Source organism: Triticum dicoccoides, chromosome 4A, assembly GCF_002162155.2.
Source record: "Triticum dicoccoides isolate Atlit2015 ecotype Zavitan chromosome 4A, WEW_v2.0, whole genome shotgun sequence".
NCBI classification, from domain to species: domain Eukaryota; kingdom Viridiplantae; phylum Streptophyta; class Magnoliopsida; order Poales; family Poaceae; genus Triticum; species Triticum dicoccoides.
Genome location: NC_041386.1, coordinates 118,932,538 through 118,945,361, shown reverse-complemented (window position 1 = coordinate 118,945,361; position 12,824 = coordinate 118,932,538). Strand labels below are relative to the sequence as shown.

Sequence of the window (12,824 nt, the reverse complement as noted above, 5' to 3'; positions counted from 1 at the left end):
TGGCGAGCGCAGCCAGCCAGGCACGCCAGACAGAGTCAGTGCTGACGTGCTGCACGGCGTTGAGATCGCCTGCATAGCCAGCTGCCTCGCCGAACTTGTCGGCGAGGTTCGACTCTCCGATGAACCTGCATCCAACGCAGGCACGGGCGGCTCTGAGAGCCTCCTCGCGGGCCTCCTCGATCAACTTCACGTCTCCGGCGAGCCTGTCGTGGACTTGGAGTCTGTAGGCTCCACCGACACGATGCTGGTCGACTCCGACACCGCGTCGCTCCATGCATTCCCCACTAATGTGGTGGTCTAGGACGAACCTCTCCCTCGCGCGGAGAGCGACGGAAGCACCGTCACCGAGGTGCTCGTCATTAGTCATGACGAGCCTCTCGGCGGAGGAGCGCATGACCCACTTGGCGCGGCGCTACAAGACCTGACTGCGCCCATTCTGGAAGACGCTGACGCGGAGACGTTGGAGGCGCGCCGCCTTCAGCTCGCCGAAGGCGCGAAGAAGCTGGCTAGCATGAGACGCTTGTCAGAAGCCTACCAGTAGGAGATGGATCGCGCTGTTGGCAGCTCGCCAGCCCCAGCTGGGCCCAGCCGCCTCGGCGCGGTCCAGCAGCGCGGAGTAGCCATTGCCAACCTGTTCGGGGCAAGTCGCCCTGTGTACGCCACGCCTGCGGAGAACATTCGAGCCGCCCAGGCGGCGGCGGACGAGCTGGACAATTTCGAGGGCGAAGAGCGCCGCCTGATGATGGAGCGAGTCCAGCGGCTCCTCGACGCGGCTGCCGCGCAGAACGAGGCCGACTGTCGCACGGAGGCGCCGCAACGGCAAAATGACGACCTTCGACGAGATCAAGGCGTGATGTCTCGGACGTCGACTGGCGGTGCCCGAGGGAGAAGAGATAAGGATCCGACTGTCAGCCAAAGTCGGACTCACATTACCATAGAGCGCGACCAAGACGGCCGCCCGAGAGTAGTGGAACGACGGGACGACTGTCCGCCTCACCCTCCGCGCAAGGAAAGGCGAGTCTCCCTGCCGCCTGTTGATCATCCGACTCTCGGCGACCGCCTTGGCTGCTGCGAGGGAGTCAGGGAAAACGACGCCCGCCACCGGATCGACCGACTTCACCGATCCCTGGCGCTAGAAGAAGAAGACGAGTTGGGTCCGCCTTGTTTCGGGCTCCGCATTCGAGACGAGCCCTTTCCCAAAGGGTACACGCTCCCAAGAGACACGCCCAAGTACACCGGCTCCGTGAAGCCGGAAGACTGGCTGGTCGACTACTCCACGGCTGTCAGCATAGCAAACGGCAACAAGCGCGTCGCCGTGAAATACGTTCCGCTCATGCTCTAGGGCACGGACCGGACATGGCTGAATAGCCTGAAGCCCCGCAGCATCAACAGCTGGGTTGACTTCACCGAAGCATTCGTCCGCAACTTCACCAGCACGTACAAGCGTCCTCCCAAGCCTCGGCAGCTTTCCTTGTGCATGCAAGGTCCCAACGAGTCGACTCGCGATTACCTCACGCGTTGGGCCGAGCTTCGGAACTCCTGCGAGGGCGTGCACGAGGTGCAGGCTATCGAGTACTTCACAGCCGGGTGCAGAGAAGGCACCCTCCTCAAGCACAAGCTCCTCTGCGACGAGCCAGAAACCCTCGACGAGCTGTTGATCATAGCAGACAAGTACGCCACGGCCGACTCCTCCATGAAGGAGGAGATTCAAGTTAGCGCAACTGGCAAAGTGGCCCCTCAGGCTCCAAGAACTCCGGCGGGAGACGCCAGTCGGCGGCAACAGCAGAGCGACCACAAGCGCAAGACCCCGCAGCCGGCTTCCAGCAGCCGGCAGGTCGCGACGGTTGAAGCCCAGCAACCGGATGGGCAGCCTCCACCTAAGCGACAGAAAGGTGGCAAGCCCAACTGGTTGCCGGCCTTTTCATACGAGCAGACCCTGGATGGTCCTTGCAAATTCCATAGCGGCGCGAAGCCGTCAAACCACACCACCCGGAAGTGCCACTGGCTCACCAGGATCGCCAAGGGAGATGGCCTCTTACCTCCCCCGCCTACTGGGCAGCCGACTCCGCCTCCGCCCCAGCAGCCGGCTGTCAGGCCAGTCGGCGTAGTACAAGACGAATACCCCGAAGAGCATGGAGCCTACGTGGTGTTTACCAGTATGGCTGATGATCGACGCAGCAGGCAACTGCAGCGATAAGAGGTGAATGCAGTAGCATCAGAGACACCAGAGTTCATGCACTGGTCCGAGAAGCCTATCAGCTGGAGCAGAGCTGATCACCCAGAGGTGATGCCGAGTCCAGGATCTTATGCTTTGGTCTTAGATGCCACCTTTGCCACGGATAGACGAGCTGCTTGTTTCTCGCGAGTTCTGATAGACGGAGGCAACAACATCAACATCTTGTACAAGGACACCATGGAGAAGTTAGGAATCAAGCAAAGACAGCTTCAGAACAGCCGGACTGTGTTCCACGGCATTGTTCCTGGGCTTTCCTGCTCACCAATTGGCAAGATCCTGATGGACGTCCTCTTTGGAGACAAGGATCACTTCCGCCGAGAGTCAGTTTGGTTTGAGGTGGTGGACCTCGAGAGCCCATACCATGCACTACTTGGCCGACCCGCCCTGGCCAAGTTCATGGCAGTCCCCCACTATGCCTACCTCAAAATGAAGATGCCCAGTTCCAGGGGAATTCTGACCGTAGCCGGTGACTACCGGAAGTCGTCTGCATGTGCGGCTGAGAGCAGTCGGCTAGCCGAGTCCCTGGTGATCGCAGCCGAGAAGTGACTCCTTGAACGGGTTGTGGCGATGGCCGGCAAGCAGCCAGAGGTGTCGCCTAACCCAAAGGAGTCAGAGGCTGAGGGTTCGTTCAAGCCGACCAAGGAGACAAAGAAGATACCCTTGGACCCGGAGCACCCAGAGAGGTACGCTGTCATAGGCGCAAACCTCGATAGCAAATAGGAAGGCGAGCTCGTCGATTTCCTCCGTGAGAATCGGGACATCTTCGCATGGTCCCCCAAAGACATGCCAGGTGTGCCGACTGAATTCGCCGAGCACAAGTTACATGTCCGATCTGATGCAAAGCCGGTCAGGCAGCCCCTGCGCCGCCTGTCAGAAGAGAAGAGAAGAATTGTCAGAGAAGAAATAGCCCAACTCCTAGCAGCCGGCTTCATTATGGAAGTATTCTTTCTAGAGTGGCTAGCAAATCCGGTCCTGGTACTGAAGAAGAACAAGCAGTGGCGAATGTGTATTGACTACACGAGCCTCAACAAGGCCTGCCCCAAGGACCCGTTTGCTTTACCAAGAATTGATCAGGTGATAGACTCCACCGCCGGATGCGAGCTGTTGAGTTTTTTGGATGCATATTCAGGATATCACAAGATCAAGCTAAACCCGGCTGACAGACTAAAGACCGCCTTCATCACGCCGTTTGGAGCCTTCTGCTGCCTCACCATGACATTCGGCTTGAGGAATGCCGGTGCCACCTTTCAGCATTGCATGCAGAAGTGCCTCCTCAAGCAACTCGGGAGAAACGCCCATGTCTACGTGGATGATGTGGTGGTGAAGACGGAAAAGCATGGAACACTGCTGGAAAACCTCAAGGAGACCTTTGAGAACCTACGCCGATTCCAGATCAAGCTCAACCCCGAGAAGTGCGTTTTTGGAGTACCAGCCAGCCAACTCCTTGGCTTCCTGGTCTCTGAATGCGACATAGAGTGCAACCCTGTAAAGATCAAGGCCATCGAGAGGATGGAGGTACCCAGCCGACTGCTGGACGTGCAAAAGTTCACCGGCTGCTTGGCGTCCATCAGCCAATTCATCAGTCGGCTGGGCGAGAAAGATCTCCCCTTATACCAACTCATGAAGAAGACCATTTTTTTCGAGTGGAACCACAAGGTGGACGAAGCTTTTCTCCAGTTGAAAAAGATGCTGACTACTCCACCCATTCTGGTGGCTCCGACTCCTAAGGAACCTATGCTCCTGTACATCGCCGCCACCAGCCGGGTAGTCAACACGGTCATTGTAGTAGAACACAAGGAGGAAGGCAAGGCACTACCTGTCCAGAGACCGGTATATTACCTGAGCGAAGTGCTGTCAGCCTCCAAGCAGAACTATCCCCACTACCAGAAGATGTGCTATGGCGTGCACTTTACCGCCAAGAAATTGAAGCCTTACTTTCAAGAGCATCCAATCACCGTGGTCTGCACGGCCCCGCTTGCCGAGATCATCGGAAGCCGAGATGCTTCTGGCCGAGTGGCCAAGTGGGCCATAGAGCTGGCTCCCTACACCATCCACTACCAGCCCCGCACCGCCATCAAGTCACAAGCACTGGCCGACTTACTCGTCGACTGGGCCGAGACCCAGTACCTACCTCCAGCGCCTGACTCCACCCATTGGCGGATGCATTTCGACGGCTTCAAGATGCGCACCGGCTTGGGAGCCGGCGTTGTCCTCACTTCTCCTAAAGACGACAATCTCAAATACGCATTGCAAATCCATTTTGCCGCCTCCAACAATGCCGCCGAGTACGAGGCGCTCATTCATGGGCTCTGGCTTGCCAAAGAACTTGGTATTCGTCGGATCTTGTGTTATGGCGACTCGGACTTAGTGGTCCAGCAGTCGTCTGGCGACTGGGACGCCAAAGATGCAAACATGGCAAGTTACTGTTTCCTCGTGCAGCAACTCAGTGGTATTTCGAGGGGTGCGAATTCCTCCATGTGCCAAGAAACGACAACGACCAAGCAGACGCCTTGGCACGAATCGGCTCTACCCGCCAAGCAATACCATCCGGCGTCGCCCTTCAACACCTCCTCAAGACGTCTGTCAAGCCTTCACCAGAATCAGACTCCATCTTCGTGCCGGCTCCTCCCGAAGAAGTCGGATCCGACTCCAGAGCCCCGACAGACGGTACGAGGATTTCGGCAGTCGGTTCCAAAGCCGCCACAGTCGAGGCCGGCCCAGGGACTGCAGAACCCAGCCCGGGGACGGCGGCAGCGGGCTTGAAGACTCCAGAACTCGGCCCAAGAGCCGCGCCAGTCAGCCCGGGGACTTCGTTAACCCAGCAAGCGGTTGTTGACTCCAACCCGCCGCCTCCCAACCCAGCCGCCCTCGTCCAAGTCGCAGTTCTGGCAGCCGAAGAAATAGCAGCACCCTCATGGGCCCAGCCCATCCTCAAATTTCTGGTGAGCAAAGAGCTGCCAACTGATGAGACCTTAGCTCGGCAAGTACAACGTCGAGCGGCAGCCTACACCATAGTCAACAGAGAGCTGGTCAGGCGCAGCGTCACTGGTGTCTACCAGCGCTGCGTAGAGCCAGAGCAAGGCCAAGCAATTCTCAAAGACATCCACCAAGGCGAGTGCGGCCATCATGCGGCTTCAAGAGCACTCGTCGCCAAAGCTTTCCGACACGGCTTCTTTTGGCCAATGGCCTTAGAAGAGGCCAAGGAATTGGTCCAAAAATGCAAAGGGTGCCGGAAATTCCGCTCCAAGCCGCATCAGCCGGCTTCTGCACTCAAGACCATCCCCATTGCCTGGCCTTTTGCAGTTTGGGGTCTAGACATGGTGGGACCATTCAAGACGGCACGAGGTGGCTTAACTCACTTACTTGTCACAGTGGACAAGTTCACCAAGTGGATAGAAGCAAAGCCAATCAAGAAACTGAACGGTCTGACTGCCATGACCTTCATCTCTGATATCACAATTCGGTACGGCATACCACACAGCATCATCACCGACAACGGCACAAATTTTGCCAAAGGCGCTTTGGCCCGTTTTTGCGCAACACAGGGCATCCGACTGGACCTAGCGTCCGTCGCCCATCCACAGTCAAACGGCCAGGTGTAGCGAGCAAACGGCCTCATCCTGTCCGACATCAAGCCCCGACTGGTCGAGCCTCTGGAGCGTTCGGCTGGCTGCTAGCTCGATGAGTTGCCAGCCGTCCTCTGGAGCCTGCGCACGACTCCAAACAAGTCAACCGGCTTTACGCCTTTCTTCCTCGTCTACGGTGCTGAAGCCGTCATCCCAACGGACATAGAGTTCGACTCCCCACGAGTCACCATGTACACCAAGGAGGAAGAAGAAGAAGCACGTCAAGACGGCGTCGATCTGCTGGAAGAGGGCCGGCTGTTGGCACTCAGCCGGTCCAACATCTACCAGCAGAACCTGCGCCGATACTACAACAGGAAGGTCAAGCCGAGATCTTTCCAAGAGGGCGACCTTGTGCCCCGACTGATCCAGCGAACAGCCGGCCAGCACAAGCTGTCGGCGCCTTCGGAAGGCCCTTTCATCATCAGCAAAGTACTGGGCAATGACTCCTACTACCTGATTGACGCTCAGAAGCCCCGAGCACGCAAGAGGGACAACTTCGACAAAGAGACGGAGCGGCCATGGGATGCAAATCTCCTTCGAAGATTTTACAGTTAATGCAGTATGTACCATGCTACCTTTTGTATTAAAGTACCAAGGCTTCGGGCCCCCCGAGACGAGCTCGGGGACTGCCCTCTTTTGTCTATATGATAAAAATTACGCCTACGAGTATATTACTCTTTGTTATGCCGCCTGGCACCGGGCTCGACAGGTCGGCCCGGGGACTTGCCGCCTTGCACTATGAAATGCTTCCTGCAGCCGGACAAGTAGTGTGTGGTGCCTAAGCCATCTCCTGTCAGAAGCCGCAGCTCGCAGAGCGACTGTACGGTGGGCAGGAGTAAGGTAGAATGGGCGTTCGCATGAAAAATGGCTAATGACTCAAAGCATAAAACATAGCTTAAGACGGCTTCCAGCCTTTTTTCGCAAACCGACTCTTGAATAGTCGGCTTGCCGCCTTCTATTCAACTTGCTCAAAAACTCTAAAAACGGCTAAGTACTTGCCTTCCCAAAGTAGCCAAGCATTTGATCCAACGGCAGTCCGCAGAGCGTCTGTCCGACTGGCAAAGGAAAAGGCCAAAAGTCGGGCAAGACAGGCAACTAAGGGAAAGCGGCAAAGGAAAAGGCCAAAAGAGCGACGAGCAAGAAAAGATAGAATTCGGATAAATATTTACATAACATAGGCCCTTGGACGAATCTTCGAGCAGAAGTTCAAAATACACCCCGCGGGTGGAATTGTGCGAATTAACAAGTTCTTCAAAGACTACTAAAGCAGATAAAATAAAGATAAGGCGGTAGCTTAGGAAGCAGCAGACGGATTCGGAGGGTCGAAAGAGGCGGCAGCGCCAGGCGTTGGGGCGGCCGGCTGGGCAGTCTTGGCTTGATTGCCTCTGGCGGCAGTCGGCTTGGTCGCACATGGCTCGTTGCTGGAGGCGCGGTCGAGCTGAGGCTGGCCGTCTGCTCCGTCTTCTGGTGCTTCCGTATCGCCTCCGTCCTCCGCCTCGCCTTCCTCCTCGACACTGGAGCCGATCACCTCCGCCGAGTCCTCGCCGTAGTCTGGGTTCATCCCAAACCACTCCGGCGGTACCTCCTCGCCGTCTTCAGACCGCTCAGGGATGAAGATGCTGGTGTCGGTGTACTCGGCGATCGCCACAGCACGCTTGACAAGGGCGTCTTCCGTGGCTGCCAGCTCCGGCTGGGCCTCCGACCGGAGTGTGGCTAGCTGGTCTAAGTCCAGCCCCGGATACCACGCCTTGACGAACTCCAAGGCCCGGCGCGCTCCAGCTTGGGCCGAGGAACCCGTCCAGGCCTCAAGACGACCAGCCGCGACCTCCAGCCAGTCGGCAGTCTGACCGGGGCTGCGCGGAGCCTGCATGTCCGACCACAGGGCGGCAATCGCCTGGGCGCCGACACGTTGAAGCCAGCGCAGCATCCGGTGAGTCGGCCGAAGGCAAGCCTCGATGCTCAGGATATGCTCATCAAGGGTTCGGGGAGCGTCGGCGGTGATCTCTGCGCCTTCCGCCCTCCGACCTTCACGATCTGCCTTGATGGCTTGGATGGCAGCCTACGAATGCCCGGGAAAGAAGTCTGCCAAGACGGAAGAAATGAAGAAGCAAGTCAAAAACCAGGAGTCGGCACGACTTATAATCGGCAGCTCGAAAAAAAGTAAAAGAGACTCACCATCAACAATGTCTTCAATCTCATGGAAGCCGGAGGCCAGCATTGCCTCTTTGTCAGTCCAGGAGGAGCGCTCGCTCGCGAACTCGCCCAGGAGGGAGGCTTCCGCCTCTTCCGCCTCCTTTTGCGTATTCGCAAGCAGGTCCCTCTGCTCTGCCAATTGTGTGGCCAGCAGATCACGCTCTGTGGCGAGCTTGCTGCACTCCTCCCCCTTGGCGCGCAACACGGAGTTGGCTTTGCTCAGATGCTATTGAAGAACATCGTTGGCTTCTGAAAAGAAGGAAGAAAGAAGGCGTTAAGTCATCAATAAAGAAGGTCGCTGGGGAGATCCGGCCCGACTGCTCAGCAGTCGGCCCGAATCTCAGGGACTACAGCCCGCGGGTGCGCCAGCGTACCCCCGCAAAGAAGAAAAAGGACTTACTCCGGCTCTCCGACAAGTCGGCGGTCTGCTTGCCCAGCTCTTCAATGTTACGGTTGAAGGCAGTAACGCGGAGGTTGTGGTAGTCCTGCGACAAATATTTTAGACAAAAGTTAGTACCCGGAGCTCACCAATTGGAGTTCCGGGCCGCCTGCTCAGCAGCCGGCCCGAAACTCGGGGACTACACCCAGTGGGTGCGCCGGCGCACTCTCATAGAGAGGAACAAGAAAACAAGGACCAAAGAGAAAACATACCTGGACGGCTGCCCGTGATGCCAGGTACGCCTTGGTGCAGTTCTGGATGGCGTCGCCCTCAGCTCGAAGTTTCGTTTGGACGTCCAGAAGCGCCTGGTTCAGCGGCCCTGTGCCTCCTCCCCGCACCCACCCAATGGGCGCGGCGCTCGTCGCTTCGGCATCCGGGATCGCTGAGCTGGCGGTGCCGGTCTCCAGGGAACATGGCGCCGAGGTCGCTTTCTCAAGATGGCGGCGCGTTGGCGAGCCGACTTGAAGGAGTAGCCTCGCCACGGCCTCGTCTTCAGTCAGCGACACCGGAGGGTCCGCTGGCTGTTTGCCTTGCGCGCTCCCAGACGGCGGCGAAGGCGGCGGCGGAACGATCACGTCCGGCATGGAGGAGTCACTGCCTTCCTTCTCCATGACGGGGTTCTCGCGGCCGGCTTCCCCAGTCTGCCCCGTGAATTCCGGAGGCGGCGGCGTAGAGTTCAGCGGGGTGACGAACACTGCCGATTGGCGGTGCGCGGCCTCCTCAGCCTGCCGCTTCGTCGCGGCGACGGCTTCGGCCTCCGCCAGTTTCTTCTTGGCGGAGGCCTCCGCCTTATCGGCCTCCACCTTCTCCAGGCGGGCGGCCTCTTCCTCGTTGCACTTCTCCTGCGCGTTCCGCTCCGTCGCCTCCCGGAGGTCAGCAGCGGGGTCAATCCACCGAGTGGTGGCGGACGTCTCCGCTGACCCCATGACAGAGGCGGCGACAACCCTCTCAAGAGTGAGGGGAGCCCTGAAGCGAAGGAAGCCAGTAAAAGACTCAGACAAAGCTATAGAGAAAGAATAAAGTGTTAAGACGGAATACTCAGGCGGAGACCAGTGGCGGCTTCTTTACTTCCTTGCGGAAGCGGATGGCCTTCGCGGCCGCCTCGTCCCGCTTGGTCGCCGCAGCCAAACTCTTGGGCTTCTTCGGCCGACTGCCGAACAAAGTCGGCACGGCCCTGCGCTTCTTCCGCCGCCTGGAGCACCCGGCGCGGCAGAAGAGCCCGCGTCGGGATGGCTGGCTCCTGGCCGGGGCGGGGGGCGACCTCCTCATCATCATCAGGCCAATCCTCTAGACTGGCCCCGAGCTGCGGGCCGCCTCCTCCTTCGGCGTCGTCTTCCAAAGCCGCCGCCCCCAGATCGGGGTCGTCGACGTCGCTCTCCGCCCGGTCGGCAAGGAACTCGCGGGCCGACCCCGAGGTGCCGGCTGGTGGATGGAGGAGGGGATTCTGACCAAAGCCGACTGGTCAGGTCGCACAAAACAAACTCGGCAAGAAAGAAGACAACTCGAAGAAAGAAAGAAAGGGCAACTCACTGTAGGTGGGGGTTTGGCGCGGGAGTACGGCTGCTTGCCGAACCGCCGGTCCTCCAGCAGTTTGCTATCCAAGAGGTAGTTCATCATATAGGCCACCTCCTCGTGAGGCATGTCCTTGGTGCACATCCGACTCGGGTCACGGCGCCCACTCATTTGGCATATCATGTGGGGGCGGCCTTGGAGCGGGAGAACTCGGCGCGCTACGAAGGCGGCCAGCAGGTCTGGACCGGTCAGGCCCTCCGATTGCGTCAGCACTCGGAGTTGTGCGACGGCGCCGGCTCCCGCATGCGTCAGCGACTTGGCCCGGAACGACCAGTTGGGCAGTCTCCCAGCCGGCGGGCCGGCTTCGAAGGCCGGCAGGTTGACCCAATCGCCCCCTCGCGAAGACGCTCTTCACGTAGAAGTACGATCGCTACCACATCTTCACCGACTTTATCAGCTTGATGGTGGGGAAGAGGTTGTCGGCCCCCAACCTCCGCATGGCGATGAATGTGCCACACTGAGCCGGCACGCCTGCAGCCTGGGTGCCGAGCTTGGAGAAGAAGAACTCCCCCCAGAGCTCGAGGGTGGGGAGGACTCCGAGGAAGCCTTCACACAAGGCCACGAAGGCGGACAGCAGCACCACCGTATTGGGCGTGAGGTGGTGCGGCTGGAGGCCGTAGAACTCCAGAAAGGAGCGGAAGAAGCTGCTCGCCGGCAGCCCCAATCCACACAGGCAGTGCGAGCGGAAGATAACCCGCTCGCCCTCCTCCGGCACCGGAGAGATCTCCCCTCTCGCGGCAAGGCGTACCCGCACTAATCTTTGCCGGGAAGCCGACGAGTCTTGCGGAGGAACTCGATGTGATCGTCGTGGACTTCTGAGCCATCCCAGGTGCCGGAATGCACCGAGGGAGGCGCAGCGGCAGAAGAAGAACTCATCGAGAGCGGATTGCCGCGGCGTTCGGCAAAGCTTGGACGCGCGGCGGTGCGAGGAAGAAGAAGAAGAAGAAGAAGAGCAAGGAGTAACGTGGAGAAGGGGCGCGCATGCTCCGCCGCGCCCCCTCCTCCCCCTACTTATAGCCTCATGGGCTGCGAAGCCGAGGGGGCGATCGTGGGATTTACTGCGCCCACGACCCCACGACCCCCACGTTTCCACAACCAAAGTTACTGCGCAGTAACTTCACGGGAATCCCAACCGTCCGCTTGGACCACAGCGGATCCGCTCGAGCGCCGAGGTGTGGTAGTGGCGGGCCCCGCCTACAGGCCTGTCCCTTCACGCACGTAGGCTGGCAGACTGGCCGGGCCGCGTATTGCCACATGACAGGCCCAGAACGGGCGACGGCCAGGAAGCTTAGCCTGCACGCTACTTGGATCCCGCCGCGACGTTCGAAATATTGCGCAAGTCAGAATTGGGCGAGTCCGACTCCTTCTAGTCGGCCCGGCAGAAGTAAAGCAAAATCCATGTCTCGGGCACCCGGAAAGAGAAACCGCTGAGGCTCCTCGGCCGATCGTCCGCAGTGCCTCATCAGCTTCGGGGACTACTGTCGGAGTAATGGGCCACGGGTAGGCTAACCCGAGTCCCAGAACCTTTCAAGACATCGGGGCAGGCTGCGCCCCTCAAGACCCCGGGACGAAGAGCCGCCTTCTGAGAAGTCGGCAGCAAGGCAACCAACTAGCCACTCGCGGACGAGCCCCAGGAACGACTTCAGGATAAGCCGACTCTTGACTGACGGCTTCTCGAGAAGCCGGCCTTGGGGAGTCGGCCCGCGACTCCAACAAAGCCCCTGTCCTCATCAAGAGGGATAGGGCAGGGGAGTGGCTATAGTGAAGCCTGCTCCTGCCCCTTTCTAGAGGCAGGCATGGCTACAGTACGCCGTACTCGCGGAGATCTTCGTGTGGTGTGGCACTGTTGCCATGCCAGCCCTGCCATCAGCGCCGGTGGACCGAATCCTACGCCCACGACGGCTTGTCCGTACGACCTTGGGGCAGCGGGTCCCACCAGCCAGCGGGACCCCAGAAGACGGCAAGTGCACCACCAATCGGACTCGTTGGGAGTCGGCCCCCGGGAGTCGGCTAGCTCCTCCCCCGGGTCCCACGCGCCATCAATCAGATGTGACAGGGAATGGCAACAGTGATCGCCCGCCAGATGGCGGAGCTGTTCCCACGACCCCATGACCGAGCCCGCGTCATTAGAAGCACGGCTACAGTAATCTGCAGTCGGCAAGACCCGCCCGCGGCGGACGCGGCCTGTCGGCTCCGTACCGAGCCAGTCGGCGGGGCCCACCAGTCGGCGGGCCCCAGGAGTAGGCGGATAAGATGGCGGCCAGAGAGACTGACGGCTGGGCCCGCGCCCAGCCGGATTACCATTGTACCCCTGGGGGGTAGGCCTATATAAACCCCCCAGGGCACCCATGTAAAGGGTTGGAATCCATTAGCACTAGACCAGACCATATAGGAAGGAGAGAGCTAGCCTTGCCTTCTCCTACCTTCAGGAAACAGCTCAAGGAGCAATCGTGTAAACACTTTGCCGTAGTGATCATGCGGAGACCCCGCAGAGCAGCAGTAGGGGTATTATCTCCCCGGAGAGCCCTGAAGCTGGGTAAGATTCGCCGGCGTGCATGTCTTCGCCTCATCCCGTTTTCAGGCACCGGCGACGTTCTACTCGCCCCCACCATGATAAGCCATCCTTTGGCATATGTCGCACCCAACCCCCGACATTTGCTTATGTTTGCTTTTATGGTAAGTAGGTGACAATGTTGAACTAGGACAAGATAACAAAGAAGTTGACTAGATCATCACAAAGGCATCTTACCTCTCCTTG

General features: G+C 59.1%; 1 long non-coding RNA gene across 1 annotated transcript; it reads right to left on the bottom strand.

Moving 5' to 3' along the window:
* Positions 1-7,738: 7,738 nt before the first annotated feature.
* On the bottom strand, positions 7,739-8,500 carry LOC119288759. Its single transcript, XR_005141273.1, has 3 exons — positions 8,456-8,500; positions 8,038-8,304; positions 7,739-7,944 (listed from the first exon to the last, which is right to left on the bottom strand). It is a non-coding gene; the product is annotated as an uncharacterized LOC119288759 (long non-coding RNA).
* Between the last annotated feature and the right edge of the window lie 4,324 nt (positions 8,501-12,824).